The following is a 19,652-nucleotide window of genomic DNA, read 5'->3' as shown; positions in this document are numbered from 1 at the left end:
TCGGTCGGTCACTCCTGGGAAGGTGCACCCCTGTTCCATGTTTTCTTCATTTATGGATAAAGGCTCTTATTGTGGTTCACTAGACTCTCAAAGCTTGAAAAATGGCTTTATAACCTTTTCCAGACTGGTAGATCTCAATTACTTTGTTTCTCATATGTTCCAAATTTTCTTTGGATCGCAGCAAGATGTCTAGCTTTTGAGGATCTTCTGGTCTACGTCACTTTGTCAGGCAGGTCCTATTTAAGTGATTTTTTGATTGAGAACAGGCGTGGCAGTATTCAGTCCTGCATGTGGCTAATGAATTTCAACTCCGCTTTCCAAAGATGTGATGAATCACAGTTTAACTTTGTTTAATATATGTAAAATTTTTTGCTGATCTGAAACATTGAAGTGTGACAAACATGCAAAAGATTAGGGAATCAGGAAGGGGGCAAACACTTTTTTCACACAACTCTATATATACAGTGCTCAGTATAAATGAGTGCATCGCTTTGAAAAGTAAGATTTTAATCAATATTTCACTGAATACAATAATAATTTCCCAAATTTTGACAAGACTGAATTTCATAGAACATTTTTTAACCCATAACATGGAAGTGAGGTTAATAATATATTTTTCATTACAAAACCTTCAGTTTTACTCAAAAATGAATGCACCCCACATCAAATGTTACTATATCTAGTATTTTGTATGACCTCCATGCTTTTTAAGGACAGTACCAAGTCTTCCACACATGGATTGAACAAGCTAGCAACATATTGCAATATCATTTTCCATTCTTTAACCCCTTAATCCCATTTGACGTACTATCCCATCAAGGTGACCTGGGACTTAATTCCCAGGGACGGGATAGTATGTCATAGCGATCGGCCGCGCTCACGGGGGCTATCACAGCTGACATCCGGCACTATGTGCCAGGAGTGGTCACGGACCGACCCCGGCACATTAACCCCCAGCACACTGCAATCAAACATGAGCGCAGTGTTCCAGTGGCATAGGGAAGCATCGAGCAGGGAGGGGGCTCCCTGCGGGCTTCCCTGAGACCCTCGATACAAGGCGATGTGCTCACCTTGTACCGAGCGTCTCCTCCCTGCAGGCCCCAGATCCAAAATCGCCACGGGGCTGCATCCCCGTCCTGCAGGGAGGTGGCTTACAAGCGCCTGGAAGCCTCCCTGCTGTGCTGTGTGATCGCTGATCTGACACAGTGCACAGCAAAGTGTCAGATCAGCGATCCGTCACTTCACTGTGATGTCCCCCCGGGGAAAAGTAAAAAAGTAAAAAAAAAAATATTTACATGTGTAAAAAAAAAAAAATATTGCTCCAATAAATACATTCCTTTATCTAAATAAAAAAAAACACAATAAAAGTACACATATTTAGTATTGCCGCGTCCGTAACGACCCGACCAATAAAACTGTCCCCCTAGTTAACCCCTTCAGTGAACACCGTAAAAAAAAAAAAGAGGCAAAAAACAACGCTTTATTATCATACCGCCGAACAAAAAGTGGAATAGCACGCGATCAAAAAGACGGATATAAATAACCATGGTATCGCAGAAACCGTCATCTTGTCCCACAAAAAACGAGCTGCCACACAGCGTCATCAGCGAAAAAATAAAAAAGTTATAGCCCTCAGAATAAAGCGATGCAAAAATAATTATTTTTTCTATAAAATAGTTTTTATCGAATAAAAGCACCAAAACATAAAAAAATGATATAAATGAGGTATCACTGTAATTGTACTGACCCGAAGGATAAAACTGCATTATCCATTCTACCAAACACGGAACGGTATAAACGCAATCCCACCCCACCAAAGAAAAAGCTGTTTTTTGGTCATACTACCTCACAAAAATCGGAATAAAAAGCGATCAAAAAATGTCACGTGCCCGAAAATGTTACCAATAAAAATGTCAACTCGTCCCGCAAAAAACAAGACCTCACATGACTCTGTGGACCAAAATATGGAAAAATTATAGCTCTCAAATGTGGTAACGAAAAAAAATATTTTTTGCAATAAAAAGGGTCTTTTAGTGTGTGACGGCTGCCAGTCATAAAAATCCGCTAAAAATACCGCTATAAAAGTAAATCAAACCCCCCTTCATTACCCCCGTAGTTAGTGAAAAATAGAAAAATAAAAAAAATGTATTTATTTCCATTTTCCCATTAGGGCTAGGGTTGGGGCTAGGGTTAGGATTACATTTACGGTTGGGATTAGGGTTAGGGGTGTGTCAGGGTTAGGGGTGTGGTTAGGGTTGGGGGTGTGGTTGGGATTAGGGGTGTGTTTGGGTTAGGGTTTCAGCTAGAATTGGGGGTTTCCACTGTTTAGGCACATCAGGGCTCTCCAAATGCGATATGGCGTCCGATCTCAATTCCAGCCAATTCTGCGTTGAAAAAGTAAAACAGTGCTCCTTCCCTTCCGAGCTCTCCCGTGCGCCCAAACATGGGTTTACCCCAACATATGGGGTATCAGCGTACTCAGGACAAATTGGACAACAACTTCTGCAGTCCAATTTCTCTTGTTACCCTTGGGAAAATAAAAATTTTCCAAAAATAAAAATTTGGGGGGCTAAAAAAACATTTTTGTGGGAAAAAAATTATTTTTTATTTTCCCGGCTCTGCGTTATAAACTGTAGTGAAATATTTGGGGGTTCAAAGTTCTCACAACACAGCTAGATAAGTTCCTTGGGGGGTCTAGGTTCCAATATGGGGTCACTTGTGGGGGGTTTCTACTGTTCAGGTACATCAGGGGCTCTGCAAATGCAACGTGATGCCTACAGATCAATCCATCTAAATCTGCATTCTAAATGGCGCTCCTTCCCTTCCGAGCTCTGCCATGCGCCCAAACGGTGGTTCCCCCCACATATGGGGTATCAGCGTACTCAGGACAAATTGGACAACAACTTTTAGGGTCCAATTTCTCTCGTTACCCTTGGGAAAATACAAAACTGGGGGCTAAAAAATAATTTTTGTGGAAAAAAAAAATAATTTTAATTTTCACAGCTCTGCGTTATAAACTGTAGTGAAACACTTGGGGGTTTAAAGCTCTCACAACACATCTAGATAAGATCCTTAGGGGGTCTACTTTCCAAAATGGTGTCACTTGTGGGGGGTTTCAATGTTTAGGCACATCAGGGGCTCTCCAAATGCAATATGGTGTCCCATCTTAATTCCAGCCATTTTTGCACTGAAAAGTCAAACGGCGCTCCTTCCCTTCCGAGCTCTGCCATGCACCCAGTCATTTACCCCCACATATGGGGTATCAGCGTACTCAGGACAAATTGCACAACAACTTTTAGGGTACAATTTCTTCTGGTGACCTTGGGAAAATAAAAAATTGGGGGCGAAAAGTTCATTTTTGTGAAAAAAATATTATTTTTTATTTTTACAGCTCTACATTATAAACTTCTGTGAAGCACTTGGTGTGTTAAAGTGCTCACCACACATCTAGATAAGTTCCTTAGGGCATCTACTTTCCAAAATGGTGTCACTTGTGGGGGGTTTCAATGTTTAGGCACATTAGTGGCTCTCCAAACGCAACATGGCGTCCCATCTCATTTCCAGCCAATTTTGCATTGAAAAGTCAAATGGCGCTCCTTCCCTTCCAAGCTCTGCCATGCGCCCAAACAGTGGTTTATCCCCACTTATGGGGTATTGGGGTACTTAGGACAAATTGTACAACAACTTTTGGGGTCCATTTATTTCTCTTACCCTTGGTAAAATAAAACAAATTGGAGCTGAAGTAATTTTTTTGTGAAAAAAAGTTAAATGTTCATTTATATTTAGACATTCCAAAAATTCCTGTGAAGCACCAGAAGGGTTAATAAACTTCTTGAATGTGGTTTTGAGCACGTTGAGGGGTGCAGTTTTTAGAATGGTGTCACACTTGGTTATTTTCTATCATATAGACCCCTCAAAATGACTTCAAATGTGATGTGGTCCCTAAAAAAAATGGTGTTGTAAAAATGAGAAATTGCTGGTCAACTTTTAACCCTTATAACTCGCTAACAAAAAAAAAATTGTTTCCAAAATTGTGCTGATGTAAAGTAGACATGTGGGAAATGTTACTTATTAAGTATTTTTTGTGACATATCTCTGTGATTTAAAGGCATAAAAATTCAAAGTTGGAAAATTGCCAAATTTTCGCCAAATTTCCGTTTTTATCACAAATAAACGCAGGTAATATCAAATAAATTTTACCGTTATCATGAAGTACAATATGTCTTGAGAAAACAATGTCAGAATCACCGGGATCCGTTGAAGCGTTCCAGAGTTATATCCTCATAAAGGGACAGTGGTCAGAATTGTAAAAATTGGACCGGTCATTAACGTGCAAACCACCCTCGGAGCTTAAGGTGTTAAGAACAACCTTCTTTAGAGCTTGGATAGAGAGTGATGCTGAACTGGTCTCTTCAGAATTCTCCATAGATGTTTTGCTGGGTCAGATCAGGAGACATACTTGGCCACTGAATTGCATTCACCCTGTTCTTGTAAACAATGTGTGTTTTGGAGCATTGTCATGCCGGAAATATGCACATCTATCAAAGACGCAATGTGATAGCAGCATCTTTTCTTTCAATATAGAGAAGTACATCTGTGAATTCATGATACTTTCAATGAAATGTAGCACCCTGACACCAGCAGGACTCCTCTAGCTCCATGTAAGGACACTGACACCACCATGTTTCACTGTAGGCACCATGTATTTTGCAAAATTTATTTTTCTAAATGCATGGTGTCTACAGTAACACATGGTGATGGCAGAGTCCTTATGTGGGGCTGCAGGAGTGCTGCTAGTATCAGGGGGATACATTTCTTGATGGTGCCATGAAAATATTTTGCTCTATATTGAATAAGAAGATGCAATGATCACTCTGTGCCCTTGGTACATGTGTACTGTTCCAACATGACAATGATCCAAAACATAAATCTGCTGCATTTCTGAATAAGAACACAGACAAAGTAATTTAGTGGCCTAGTATGTCTCCTGATCTAAACCCAATCGAACACCTATGTGGAATTTTGAAGAGACAAGTAGAGCATCACTCTCCATCCAACATCCAGGCTCTAAAGAGATCGTTATTGAAAAATAGAAAAAGATAGATGTTGCTATGTCATCAACTTGTTCATTTAATGCCTAGAGGACTTGGTGCTGTCCTTAAAGTGAACCTGTCAACAGGGTTGGCTGATATGAGTTACAGCTACCCCCTTTCAGGGCTTATCTACAGCATTCTTTAATCCTGTATATAAGCCCCCAATCCGACCTGAAAGAGAAGAAAAATAACTTTTATTATACTCACCTGGGGGGCGGTCCGGTCAGAGGGGTTTCGCTCTCCTTGGTCCTGTGTCTCCCATCTTCTTGCGATGCCGCCCTCCTGCTTGCTTCACAGGGTCCCCGGCGCAGCGCTCCTGAGCAGGCCTACTTATCTGCCCTGCTAAGGGCAGAGCAAATTCCTGCAGTGCGAGGGCGCCGGGCCTCTCTGACCTTTCCTGGCATCTGCGCACTGCAGTACTTTGCTCTGCCCTCAACAGGGCAGATAAGTATGCCCGCTCAGGAGCGCGATGCCGGGGAGCCTGTGTGGATGACCACATGAAGCCAACAGGACTCAGAAGAGCGTCACCCCTCTGACCGGACCGCCCCGCAGGTGAGTATAATAAAAGTTATTTTTCTTCTCTTTCAGGTCGGATCGGGGGCTTATATACTGCATTATAGAATGCTGTAGATAAGCCCTGAAAGGGCCAAACCTGGTGACAGGTTCACTATAAAAATCATAGAGTTCATGCAAAATACTAGATGTAGTAGCATTTGATGTGGGGTGCATTCATCTTTACATCAACTAATTTGTGCAGAACTGAAGATTTTGTAAGGAAAGTTATATTATAGTATTACCCTAACTTTCATGTTATGGGTTAAAATATTGTTCTATGAAATTCAGTCTGATCAAAAGTCATGGGGTATAAATAGGACACTATTCTCCCATCCATATTTTTGGATTTTCTTGGATGTTGGAGAAGCTTGTACGGATTATTATGACTGTAATTCTCACCATTTTCCAGTTCAATGAATGCAGCTGATGGCTTCATACCAGGATTATAGGCCATAGCCATGTACCACTTAAAGTCTAAGGGTTGTCTGGTCTTCTGTTGAAAGTTGTAGTCACCCTGTATGATCGCAGACTGAGACGGTACAGGTCAGGCACCGCTCGCTGACGGGATTCTCCGGTGCTGCCGGTGACAGCGGGTTGTATTTCCTCCAGAAGTGCTCGCCTCGCTCCATTCCCTTGTCCCTGACCGCGTACGGTGCGCTGAGTGACCGATGTTTAGCAGAAGACCGGACAACCCCTTAAGGCTACGTTCACATTTGCGTTGTGCGCCGCAGCGTCGGCGCCGCAGCGCACAACGCAAACAAAAACGCAGCAAAACGCATGCACAACGCTGCGTTTTGCGCCGCATGCGTCGTTTTTTTCATTGAATTTGGACGCAGCAAAAATGCAACTTGCTGCGTCCTCTGCGCCCCGACGCGGGCGCCGCAGCGACGCATGCGGCGCAAAACGCAAGTGCGCCGCATGTCCATGCGCCCCCATGTTAAATATAGGGGCGCATGACGCATGCGGCGCCGCCCGACGCTGCGGCGCTGGCCGCAAATGTGAACGTAGCCTAAGGCTACGTTCACATTTGCGTTGTGCGCCGCTGCGTCGGCGACGCAACGCACAACGCAAACAAAACCGCAACAAAACGCACGCTAAAACGCTGCGTTTTGCGACGCATGCGTCCTTTTTAGCCGAAAGTTGGATGCAAAAAAAATGCAACTTGCTGCTTTCTCTGCGCCCAACGCATGCGGCCAAAAAAACGCATGCGTCGCAAAACGCAGCACAACGCATGTCCATGCGCCCCCATGTTAAATATAGGGGTGCATGACGCATGCGGCGACGCTGCGGCGCCGAACACTAATGTGAACGTAGACTTAATGATTTATTATGGTTTTCCAGGGCGTCTTCAAAAAAATATGACTGAATTTTTAGAAGTTGCAGAGAAAACATCATATTGGGAACCTGCTGGTCCCAGGAGCTGGCAGTCTATAAGGTCCCACCTGTGGCTGCTCCTATGGATAAAGGAGGACGAGAGAAGCCATGGGGAGCCCGAGGATACTAAATCACTGCCCCTCCACAGAAAACAAACTGCTGGTGTCAAGTTTCCAATTCCTGGACTTTCCCCCTGCAATCCCATCCCCCAGACGGGAGGAGATGGTCGCCCTCCCATGTAGTTCCTTCACTTCTGCTCCCTAGGACTGTGCCTCCTCCCGGGGCAGGCTCCTCCCGCACCGTATAGCTACCTGCTCCGGCTCAGCTCCCCACAGTGAGGACGGCACTGACACCGAGGGAGCAGCTGCGGAGGACGGGGTGAGTGCCTGCCCGGTGCACAGCTGGTGAGGGGTGAGTGCCTGCCCGGTGCACAGCTGGTGAGGGGTGAGTGCCTGCCCGGTGCACAGCTGGTGAGGGGTGAGTGCCTGCCCGGTGCACAGCTGGTGAGGGGTGAGTGCCTGCCCGGTGCACAGCTGGTGACCGGAGCTCTCCTCACACCTGTGAGGTCACTAGAGGTTCTGTCAGGTGGAAGCTCTGAGCCCCTGCAGCCTCCGCCTGTGGATGTGGCACCGCCTGATAGCCAGGAGGTCTGGTCTGTGATGGGGGCCAGGACTCGGACATAATTGGAAAACACCAGAGAATATCTGCATATTACAGCATGGGTCTGTATAGTATGGGGTATATCTGTATATTACAGTAGGAGGCTGTATAGTATGGGGTATATCTGTATATTACAGTGTGAGGCTGTATAGTATGGGGTATATCTGTATATTTCAGTATGAGGCTGTATTACGTGGGGTATATCTGTATAATCCAGTGAGTCTATAGTATGGGGTATATCTGTATATTACAGTAGGAGGCTGTATAGTATGGGGTATATCTGTATATTACAGTGTGAGGCTGTATAGTATGGGGTATATCTGTATATTTCAGTATGAGGCTGTATTACATGGGGTATATCTGTATAATCCAGTGAGTCTATAGTATGGGGTATATCTGTATATTACAGTATGAGGCTGTATAGTATGGGGTACGTATATCTGTATATTACAGTATGAGGCTGTATACTATGAGGTATATCTGTATATTACAGTATGAGGCTGCATACTATGAGGTATATCTGTATATTACAGCATGAGGCTGTATTAAATGGGGTTTATCTGTATATTACAGCATGGGTCTGTATAGTATGGGGTATATCTGTATATTACAGTATGTAGCTGTATAATATGGGGTATATCTGTATATTACAGTATGAGGCTGTATTACATGGGGTATATCTGTATATTACAGCATGAGGCTGTATTAAATGGGGTTTATCTGTATATTACAGCATGGGTCTGTATAGTATGGGGTATATCTGTAAATTACAGTATGAGGCTGTATACTATGGGGTCTATCTGTATATTACAGTATGAGGCTGTATATGGGGTATATCTGTATTACAGCATGGGCCTGTATAGTATGGGGTATATCTGTATATTACAGTATGTGGCTGTATAGTATGGGGTATATCTCTATATTACAGCATGGGTCTGTATAGTATGGGGTATATCTGTATATTACAGTATGAGGCTATATAATATGGGGTATATCTGTGTATTACAGCATGGTTCTATAGTACAGGATCTGTATATTACAGTATGAGGCTGTATACTATGAGGTATATCTGTATATTACAGTATGAGGCTGCATACTATGAGGTATATCTGTATATTACAGCATGAGGCTGCATAATATGGGGTATATCTGTATATTACAGTATGAGGCTGTATACTATGAGGTATATCTGTATGTTACAGTATGGGGCTGTATAGTATGGAGTATATCTGTATAATACAGTATGAGGCTGTATTACATGGGGTCTATCTGTATATTACAGTATGAGGCTGTATAATATTGGGTATATCTGTATATTACGGTATGAGGCTGTATAATATGGGGTATATCTGTCTATTACAGCATCAGGCAGGATAATACTGGATATACCTGGCTATTACAGCATGAGGCAGTGCTGTGTGCATGGTACATGGGCGAGATGATGGGTTTGTATATTCAGGGTTTGGTGTGAATTAAGCACATGTGAGTTTCTTCATCATAAACTGGGGGAGCCATCACCAGTCACAGCTTATGTTTTTAGTATTGGGTAATAATGCTGCCATTTAACCCTTCGCTATGAGTAATTCCTTTTCTTTGAGCTAAATTTAAATGTCACCTGATGAGTTTCAATGAAGGAAGAATTGAAAAGGCAAAACAATGACAAGGTGTGTGCAAGTAATCAGCCGAGTACAGAAGCCCAAATTGTGTGAGTAAAGGTACCGTCACACTAAGCGACGCTGCAGCGATACAGACAACGATGCCGATCGCTGCAGCGTCGCTGTTTGGTCGCTGGAGAGCTGTCACACAGACCGCTCTCCAGCGACCAACGGTGCCGAGGTCCCCGGGTAACCAGGGTAAACATCGGGTTGCTAAGCGCAGGGCCGCGCTTAGTAACCTGATGTTTACCCTGGTTACCAGTGTAAAATGTAAAAAAAACAAACACTACATACTCACCTTCGCGTCCCCCGGCGTCCGCTTCCTGCACGGACTGAGCGCCGACCCTAACAGCAGAGTGGTGACGTCACCGCTGTGCTGTGCTTTCACTTACGGCCGGCGCTCAGTCAGTGCAGGAAGCGGACGGCGGGGGACGTGTGACAGACATCAGAAGGTGAGTATGTAGTGTTTGTTTTTTTACATTTTACACTGGTAACCAGGGTAAACATCGGGTTACTAAGCGCGGCCCTGCGCTTAGTAACCCGATATTTACCCTGGTTACCATTGTAAAACATCGCTGGTATCGTTGCTTTTGCTGTCAAACACAACGATACACGGCGATCTGACGACCAAATAAAGTTCTGAACTTTAATCAACGACCAGCGATATCACAGCAGGATCCTGATCGCTGCTGCCTGTCAAACACAACGATATCGCTAGCCAGGACGCTGCAACGTCACGGATCGCTAGCGATATCGTTTAGTGTGACGGTACCTTAACATACTCATACCATGGTGATCTACTGAATACAGGAGAGTACCATACTCATACAATGGTGATCTACCGAATACAGGGGACTACAATACTCATACAATGGGGATCTACCGAATACAGGAGAGTACCATACTCATGCAATGGGGATCTATCGAATACAGGAGAGTGCCGAGTACCGTACTCATACAATGGGGATCTACCGAATGCAGGAGAGTACCATACTCATACAGTTGGGATCTGCTGAATACAGGAGAGTACCATACTCATACCCTGCGGATCAGCCGAACACAAGAGAGTACCATACTCATACAATGGGGATCAGCCGAATACAGGAGAGTACCATGCTTATACAATGGGGATCAGCCGAATACAGGAGAGTACCATGCTTATACAATGGGGATCAGCCAAATACAGGAGAGTACCATGCTTATACAATGGGGATCAGCCGAATACAGGAGAGTACCATGCTTATACAATGGGGATCAGCCAAATACAGGAGAGTACCATGCTTATACAATGGGGATCAGCCGAATACAGGAGAGTACCATGCTTATACAATGGGGATCAGCCGAATACAGGAGAGTACCATGCTTATACAATGGGGATCAGCCAAATACAGGAGAGTACCATGCTTATACAATGGGGATCAGCCGAATACAGGAGAGTACCATGCTTATACAATGGGGATCAGCCAAATACAGGAGAGTACCATGCTTATACAATGGGGATCAGCCGAATACAGTAGAGTAGGAGAGTACCATACTTATACAATAGGGATCAGCCGACAGCAGGCCCTGATGAGCTCAGGCACTTAGTAGCAGAGAAAATGGCCTGTATGGGAGCTGGGGCGATGGCTGCAAGACCGTCGTGACCTGATACTGTAAGACATCTTGCCATCTCCATTGTCAGAGCGACTTCTTACCCTGGTGTGAGTGACATATTATCAGTGTCCACTGAAATCTGGGATGTTTCTGCCAAAACCCCCATAGTGGTACCAATTATAGATCATGACCATTTTCTAAGCAGCAGTATAGATTTGGGCTCCACAGAATGGGCTTGTTCGCACACAGCATTTTTGCTGCATATTTTTCAGAGTGGTAGCAGGAAAAATTGCTCAGATGTGTCTTTACATGCATTTTTGAAGAATTTTATTTCCATTCATTTAAATGGCTGAAAAACCGATGAAGGAACTGACATGCTGCAGATATCAGAAAACTCAAGGAAAAAAATGCAGCATGTGAATGAGATTTTGAAATCTCCTTTACTTTGCCGCTACTGTAAAATACAGAGTTTTTCCTGCACAAAAAAACTCTGCAGAAACTAAGAACGCTTCAAAAAAACACCCGGTGTGAACACACCCTAATGATACAAGATGTGTCTATCGCTAGTGCAATCCTGATGGGCTGGCATGTGTCTTCAGGCTATTACGGGCAGGATTACCCTGCGGTGGCACATGGGGACTTATCGTTTGCTCCTGGAAATTAGTACCGTAACTGTGGGCTACACCCTCACTTTTTCTTCTCCTTTAAATGAGGGTCAATATGTGTCCCCTCCATAAGGAATTTCTGGATTTCTTTCATCAGAATAATCCAATTCATCAGAAGGAAGTTGTGCTTACAGCGGAGTATTCCCTAAAGAAACACAATGCTAATAGAAGCCAGGTTCACTGATGTAAACATGACCCCTGGAAAGGTCAGAAATTGGGGGCAGCGATTCTGTGGACTTTTCTTCCAAGGATTTGTACGTGACAAATGAGGCAGATCTTCACCTCTTTCCATGTGCAGGATTACATATCTGGTAAATCTGGATTCTCACTTCCAGCAAACGTTTCAGAATCCAAAAGTTGAATACGTGATTCTAACCTCATAGGTATTTTTGTTTTTCTTCCTAGATAAAGCGCAGCAGTCCTTATGTATTATGCTTACTTACAGTTAGGTCCAGGAATATCCAATGACCAAATCTTTGTGATTTCAGCTCTGCAGGCCACTATTTTAGATTTAAACTGAAACAACTGAGATGCAATTGAAGTTTAAACTTTCAGGTTTAATTAAGTCCGGTCCAAAATCCCCCCAGCATAAGCGCTGTGTGCTGTGAGTATTCGTCGATTTCTCACCTGGGAACAGCGGTAATGTATGCGAGAATGTAAGTCCGCAAGGACAGGGTCCTACCAGTCTGTCATCATAAATTTGTGTACTGTAAATGATATCTATAACCCTGTATGTAACCCCTTTCTCACGTAGAGCACCATGGAATTAATGGTGCTATATAAATAATAATAATATGCATACTCCCGGCCTGAACCCCACTAGTGGGCACGGCCTCGCTCCATACACATGTTTTGGACGCAGTGCAGGTGAGCTCCATCCTAAACGCTGCTATTCCTGATCATGGGCATGTACCCTAAAATGCCAAAACTTTTGCCGATTTCCAAATATTTCTGGACCTAAGTGTATATAGCGCCATCATATTCCACAGAGCTTCACAGATATTATCATTGCTGTCCCCATTGGGGCTCACAATCTGAATTTCCTATCAGTACATCTTTGCGGTGTGGAAGGAAATTTTAGTACCTGGAGGAAACCCATGCAAACATGTGAACGTCTGCAAATTGCAGATGTTGTCCTTGAAGGGATTTCAACCCAAGACTCCAATGCTGCAAAGTGACAGTGCTAACCACTGAGCACTGTGCTGCCCAATCATTGCCATCACACACCTAAAAATACAAAGCATAGCACGGTTTCATTTCTCCTTCTCAATGTGGGTTTAGGTGGGTGCCATGCTTCCTCTTCCTACACAAATAATGAGCAAAGCTGTTTTCGCACGCTGGATTTGTGTCGCTCTGAGGCTCGGTTCACATAGCGTTTTCCATTACAATCAGTGGATCCAGCAGTCACTGAGCACTATCGTGCATCATTTGTGCCCACATATGCTTTTTGGAGGAAGGCAGAAACACGTATTCGATGGGGTACAGATATACTCTTTCTGCATCCGGGGTGCAGATATAAGCCCGATGGAGGCACTGAATGTAATGGTAAACGCTACATGGACCCAGCCTTAGACCGCTTTCACATGTCCAACATGCAAGGTCCAAATAAGGAATCTAAATCCCAGACCGGCAATGTTCTCCTGACCCAAACTCATCAGCCTCATGTATGACGATGGGGTTGTTATGTTTGGACGAGGACATCGTGCTCCACACTTGGACATGTGAAGCTGAGCTTACATACAGAGGAGTGACATTCTGACATATCTGCCTTTGATGCGGCCTCTTAGGTGCCGCTATATTCATATTTCTTTTCCTACAGTATAATGACGCAGAAGTACAGCTACAACTAGTGCAGTGAATTCTTAGCATACTATTGTATACCACATTACCACTTTGCCTTTTTATTTTGCTTCAGAAAGCGATATTATATAACATTTTATTAATGTGTGGGATTCATTTACATCACACGCCCTTCTGAACCTTTTAGTTTATGACCCCTGCTATTTGGAAAAAAAAATGATCTACCGTTCATTGCCATCATCTGTTTCCAGTTTTTGAACAGGAAATGTGCGGCTGTTAGGACAAACTAAGAATGAAAGTTCTGCAATAGCTGAAAAGCCACAGGTTTGGGCCCTCTGTTCTTCACAATAAGGCCTCCTGCACATGGTAGCATGCTCTCGAGCCTGTAGGGTGGCAGACATACCGCCGTTTGGCATCATAGGATTCCAGAGAAGAACGTCTCTATAGTGTGACGTGAGCAGGGTTCTGTTCTTCGCATGAAGTAGTTGCGTTTCTTTCTATCTGATTATAACAGTATTTCATCAGACAAAATAAGCTATCATGGCTTTGATCTGATTATTCGAGCTGCGGTGGACAAATGGCTATGGACCATCACCTCAATAAGTTAGAGTTCTGTCACAGGTGCCAAATATCGAAGGTATTGAGGAACGTGAGCCAAACTTCATGTGTTCCACCACAGATTTTTGATTTGTGTTTTTTGGCCACATTCCTTGTTATTGGTGACACAAGTAAAACACATATTTCCCCAGTCGCACTCATGTGGAAAGAAAGAATCTTGGTTTTGCCACCTGATAATTGGCTGCCAATACAATAGAAGTGTTATTTGGCAGTGCTAAGCATCTCTGGGAACTCGTTCAAGATTGTTAAAAGACCATTCCTGGTGACTACCTTTAAAATTACGTTCTGGCTTGTGATTGGTCGCGTCGCGGTCACATGGGCGACGCGACCAATCACAAGCCGTGACGTCACGGGAGGCTGGACACGCGTGCATTTTAAAATGCGCGCTTGTCCTGCCTCCCGTGACGTCACGGCTTGTGATTGGTCGCGTCGCCCATGTGACCGCGACGCGACCAATCACAAGCCAGAACGTAATTTTAAAATCCTGAAGGACCTAAAATTACGTCACGGCTTGCTGTGATTGGTCGCGTCGCGGCCACATGGGCGGCACGCGACCAATCACAAGCCGGGACTTCACGTAAGGAAGGAAAAGCGCGATTTTTAAGCAAACAACGCTGCCGGTTCCCTCGGTGAGGTACAGGCTGCGTCGGAGAGGTGAGTATAGCAATATTTTTAATTTTAATTCTTTATTTTACACCTTAATGTTGTTTCGATACCGATACCCGATACCACAAAAGTATCGGATCTCGGTATCGGAATTCCGATACAGCAAATATCGGCCGATACCCGATACTTGCGGTATCGGAATGCTCAACAATGGCATCCGATCCGATTTTTTATCGGATCGGATGCCATGCAGGAGGTCTGTGGGTCCAAACAACAGAGCTCCGGTGCAGAGCATCTAGGCCTGGGACTTCCGGTAGGCCAGGCGCAGCTCCCGGAAGTCCCAGGCCTCTGCGTCGGATCTGTGTTGTTTGGGCGACATTGCGCTGCTCCCTGCTGCGCCGACCAGAAGTCCCAGGCTGCACTTCTGAGGCCTGAGGAGATAGCTGTCTGGAGGCCCTGTGATAGCTGTCTGGAGGCCCTGTGATAGCTGTCTGGAGGCCCTGTGATAGCTGTCTGGAGGCCCTGTGATAGCTGTCTGGAGGCCCTGTGATAGCTGTCTGGAGGCCCTGTGATAGCTGTCTGGAGGCCCTGTGATAGCTGTCTGGAGGCCCTTACTGGCCATTACTGAGATAAGTGAGAGGGAGGCATCAGTGATGGCGAACCTGTGGCAGTCCAGCTGTTGCAAAACTACAATTCCATCAAAACTACAATTCCCATCATGGCTGGCCATTCAAAGCAAAGGCTTTGGCTGTGAAGACATGATGGGAATTGTAGTTTTGCAACAGCTGGAGTGCCACAGGTTCGCCATCACTGGAAGAATTCCCCCTCCCCCTCACTTATCTTAGTTCACGGCACCCCACACAAGTTAAATAATAGCAAGACCAACAAAAGAAACCAACTGACAGATGAACAAAGAAGTCACTAAGCAGGTAAGTTAATTCTAATTATACATATTTGTTATTTAAACTATACATGTCGCAAAATTATATTTTTTTATCAAGGTGACACACCACCCAAGTTATGCTCGGTTTTTTGGCAAATTTTGACACACCAAGCTCAAAAGGTTGCCCATCACTGATCTAGAATATAAAACATATTTTCAGATGTTTCACACTTTTTTGTTAAGTATATAATTCCACATGTGTTAATTCATAGTTTTGATGCCTTCAGTGTGAATGTACAATTTTCATAGTCATGAAAATACAGAAAAATCTTTAAATGAGAAGGTATGTCCAAACTTTTGGTCTGTACTGTAAATACTGATGTACAATACTGACAATACTGATGTGTGAACGTGGCTTTAGCCATATAGCAGAAATTCTCCATTCAATAGTGATCTTTTAATTTTTGTATTTTGTTTTTTAATACACCATAAGGCTATGTGCAGACGTTGCAGATTTTCCTGCGGATTTTTCTGCACTAAAAACCGCAGCTCTTGGCAGAAAACGCAGGTGCGGTTTTTGGTGCGTTTTTGTGCCTTTTTGGTGCTTTTTTTTAATGCGGTTTTTAATGCGGTTTTCTCTACAGATTGTCTGTGTGTTTGACACAAATAAAGCATGAACTGCAGAGGGAAAAAAAAAAAGAAATGATGTCATTTTCTTGTCCAACCCTTTTCTTCTTCCATCCTCCATTTTGGGAATAACACACCAAAATGAGCCCGGTTAATAATGGAGAGGCGTCAATAAGACGCCCATCCATTATTAATCCTATTAAAAGGATAAAAAATATGGGGAACCCCCCAAAAAATGACATGGGGTCCCCCTATATTTTTAGCCCAGAAAGGCTAGGCAGACAGCTGTGGGCCAATATTTGTGGCCTGGGAAGGGGTTAAAATACCCATGGCTGTTCCCATGCTAGGAATATTAACCCACAGCTGTCTGCGTAGCCTTTCTGGCTCTAAAATATAGGAGGCCCCGATAAAAAAATTGTGTAGGGTCCCCCTATATTTTTAGGCCAGAAAGGCTAGGCAGACATCCGTGGGCCAATATTTGTGGCCTGGGAAGGGGTTAAAATACCCCTGGCTGTTCCCAGGCCATGAATATTAAGCCCACAGCTGTCTGCATAGCCTTTCTAGCTCTCAAATATAGGAAGAGCCCCCCCCCCCAAAAAAAAAAAAAAAAAGTGTTGGGGTCCCCCTATATTTTGAGGCCAGAAAGGCTACGCAGACAGCCGTGGGCTTATATTCATAGCCTAGGAAAGGGTCCATGGATATTTGCCCCCCCCCCCGGCTACAAATAGAAGCCCGCAGCCACCCCAGAAAAGGTGCATCTAAAAGATGCGCCAATTCCGGCACTTAGCCCCTGTCTTCCCACTCCCGTGTAGCGGTGGGATATGGGGTAATGAGGGGTTAATGCCACCTTGCTATTGTAAGGTGGCATTAAGCCCGGTTAATAATGGAGAGGCGTCAATAAGACGCCTATCCATTATTAATCCTATGAAAGGGTTTAAAAACAACACACACACTAGAAAAAAATATTTTAATCAAATAATGACACCCACTTTTTGACCATTTTTTTTAATTTAACTCTCAATCCACCAGAAGACCTTCGACCTGAAAAAGAAGTAAAAAAATAAAGCAAATTCATACTCCCTGGCCCTGTCCGCAGAAATCCATCGAGGGTCCCACGAAGATCTGCCATGGAGAACAGACACATCCGGAGATGTGTCTGCTCTCCACGGCTGCAGCAACACACTGACAGGAGCTCCGGCTCCTGTCGGTGTGTTACTGCGCATGCACGACAGTTTACCGGCGTTCATTGACCCCGGTACTCTCGCTTTACGGCAGTGCTGTGTGGGAAAGTTCACACGCAGCTGTACTGCCGTAAACAGAGAAGCCGGTGCCATTGAACTCCGGAACAGTACGCGATACACTGCTAGGAGCTGCGCTCCTGGTAGTGTATCGCCGGAGAGCAGGTGATCGGCGTGGGACACTCGGTATTGGATTCTGCGGACAGGGAGTATGGACTTGCTTTTTTGGGGGGGGATTTTGTCCCAGGGGCGATGGCTTCGCGTACCTGTATGTGCTGTATGGTAAGTATATACTCTGTTGTATGTACTGTGTGTCATATATGTTACGTTTATTGTATGTGTATTGTATGTGTATGTGTTTTGTGTTACTTACAATTGTGCTAAGTCGCCGGACACAGGGACAACTCTCCCATCCTAATACCGGATGGGAGCAGTAATCCCATACGGCGATTAGCACAATTGGGTGGCACTATCGTCGCGTGGGGACACACACACACACACACACACACTTCACACACACACACACTTCACACACACACACACTTCACACACACACACTTCTAGTCCATGAGCCGGGCCAGATATCGGTACCACCCGGAGTGACTAATTTTCTTTGGTATTTTTAGGTAGATGCATGTCTGTAGTTTATTTTTTGATATGATAGCCCTTACATATACGTAGCTTATTAACCCCTTCAGCCCTAGGCCTATTTGTACCCAAGTGCCTAAGCCAATCTGACCTGTGCCACTTCATGGGCTAATAACTTTGGAACGCTTTCACCTATCCAAGCCATTCTGAGATTGTTTTCTCGTGACATATTGTACTTCACGTCAGTGCTAAATGGGAGTCAATATATTTTACCTTTCTATATAAAAAAATGCTAAATATTCGGAAATTTTGGAAAAATCGGCAATTTTTTAACTTTGAAATTCTCTGCTTTTTACAAAAATACTGATACCCCCCATAATAGTTATTAATTTACACTCCCCACATGTTTACTTCATATTGGCATCATTTTGAAAATGAAACCTTATTGTTTTACGACGTAATAGGGCTTATAGTTTTATGCGCAATTTTTCACATTTACAGCAAAACCCACTTTTCAAAGGACCAAGTCACTTCTGAAGTCACTTTAAGGGGCTTACATAACAGAAACCACCCATAAATTACCCCATTTTGCAAACTACACCCCTCAAGCTGTTCAAAACTCATTTTTAAAAACTGTTAACCCTTTAGGTGTTCCACAGGAATTTTAGCAGAATGAAGGCGAAATTTCAAAATTTCATTTTTTTTCCAGATATTACATTGTAATCCAATTTTACCTGCAACCTAGCAAGGGTTAACGGCAAACCCAAACTTGGTTACCCTAATTCTGCAGTTTATAGAAACACCCCACATGTACTCGTAAACTAAAGTATGGGCACACAGCACAGCTCAACACGGAAGGAGCGCTATGTGGTTTTTGGGTGGCGGATTCACTGGAAGAAATCTAGGGGGCCATGTCACATTTGAAGGCTGCCTGAGGTACCCCCACAGTGGAAACCCCAAAAAGTGACCCTATTTTGGAAACTACACCCCCAAGGAATCTTTTAGGGGGTATAGTGACCACTTTGACCCAACCAGTGTTTCACAGTAGTTGGAAACACTTGGTTGAGAAAATGGAAAAAGTGCATTTTTTACATGAAGGTGTCATTTTAGGCTCATTTTTTTATTTTTAAGAGGTGTACCAGCAAAAAATGCACCCCACTATTTGTTCACCAATCTCTCCCGAACACAACAACACCCGATATGTTGTCGTACACTGCAGTATTGGGGAACGGCAGGCCTCGGAAGGGAAGGAGCGCCAAATGACTTTTGGAGTGCAAATTTTACTGGAAGAAATCTAGGGGGCTATGTCACATTTGAAGACACCCTGAGGTGCCCCAACACACGCACACACACTGACACATACACGTTCTGTGCTGAACAGGACTCTCCGGTCTTCTCTGCAGAGCTCCTATCTCCCTCTGTAGAGGCTGACACCTATTTCAGGATGCAGGCCTTAGAGATCTGTGTGTTGAATCCGGTGTAATCGCTGAAGGATCAGTGTCTGGAGTGATGGACGGCCGGAGGTACAACAGAGCAGTGAGACTACACAAGCTGGTCTATGAAGCACTTATGAGGCTTGCATGGAAAAACTTCCTTCCATGGCTAGAAGAAAACCATGCAAGGGACCTTCACCATCTGGATGAAACACTGAAGAACATCACAAACTTTCGCATCAGTGTGTCGCAGGGATCCTTCGA

General features: G+C 44.1%; 1 protein-coding gene across 4 annotated transcripts in view; it reads left to right on the top strand.

Moving 5' to 3' along the window:
- Nucleotides 1-7,138: 7,138 nt before the first annotated feature.
- The window catches only part of LOC143808301 (phospholipid scramblase 2-like), a 92,758-nt gene continuing 80,244 nt past the window's right edge, over nucleotides 7,139-19,652 (top strand). The window contains exon 1 of one of the 4 annotated variants that reach the window (XM_077290815.1): nucleotides 7,139-7,400. The gene's annotated coding sequence lies outside the window, so the exon portion shown is untranslated. Of the gene's footprint in view, nucleotides 7,434-7,511; nucleotides 7,533-7,560; nucleotides 7,745-19,652 lie in introns of those variants that run through there. The other 3 variants (XM_077290816.1, XM_077290817.1, XM_077290818.1) reach the window with 3 other exon arrangements.

The sequence above is a fragment of the Ranitomeya variabilis genome, chromosome 2, assembly GCF_051348905.1.
Source record: "Ranitomeya variabilis isolate aRanVar5 chromosome 2, aRanVar5.hap1, whole genome shotgun sequence".
NCBI classification, from domain to species: Eukaryota; Metazoa; Chordata; class Amphibia; order Anura; family Dendrobatidae; genus Ranitomeya; species Ranitomeya variabilis.
The sequence above is the reverse complement of the archived record's forward strand: the minus strand, read 5'-3'. Positions and strand labels throughout refer to the sequence as shown.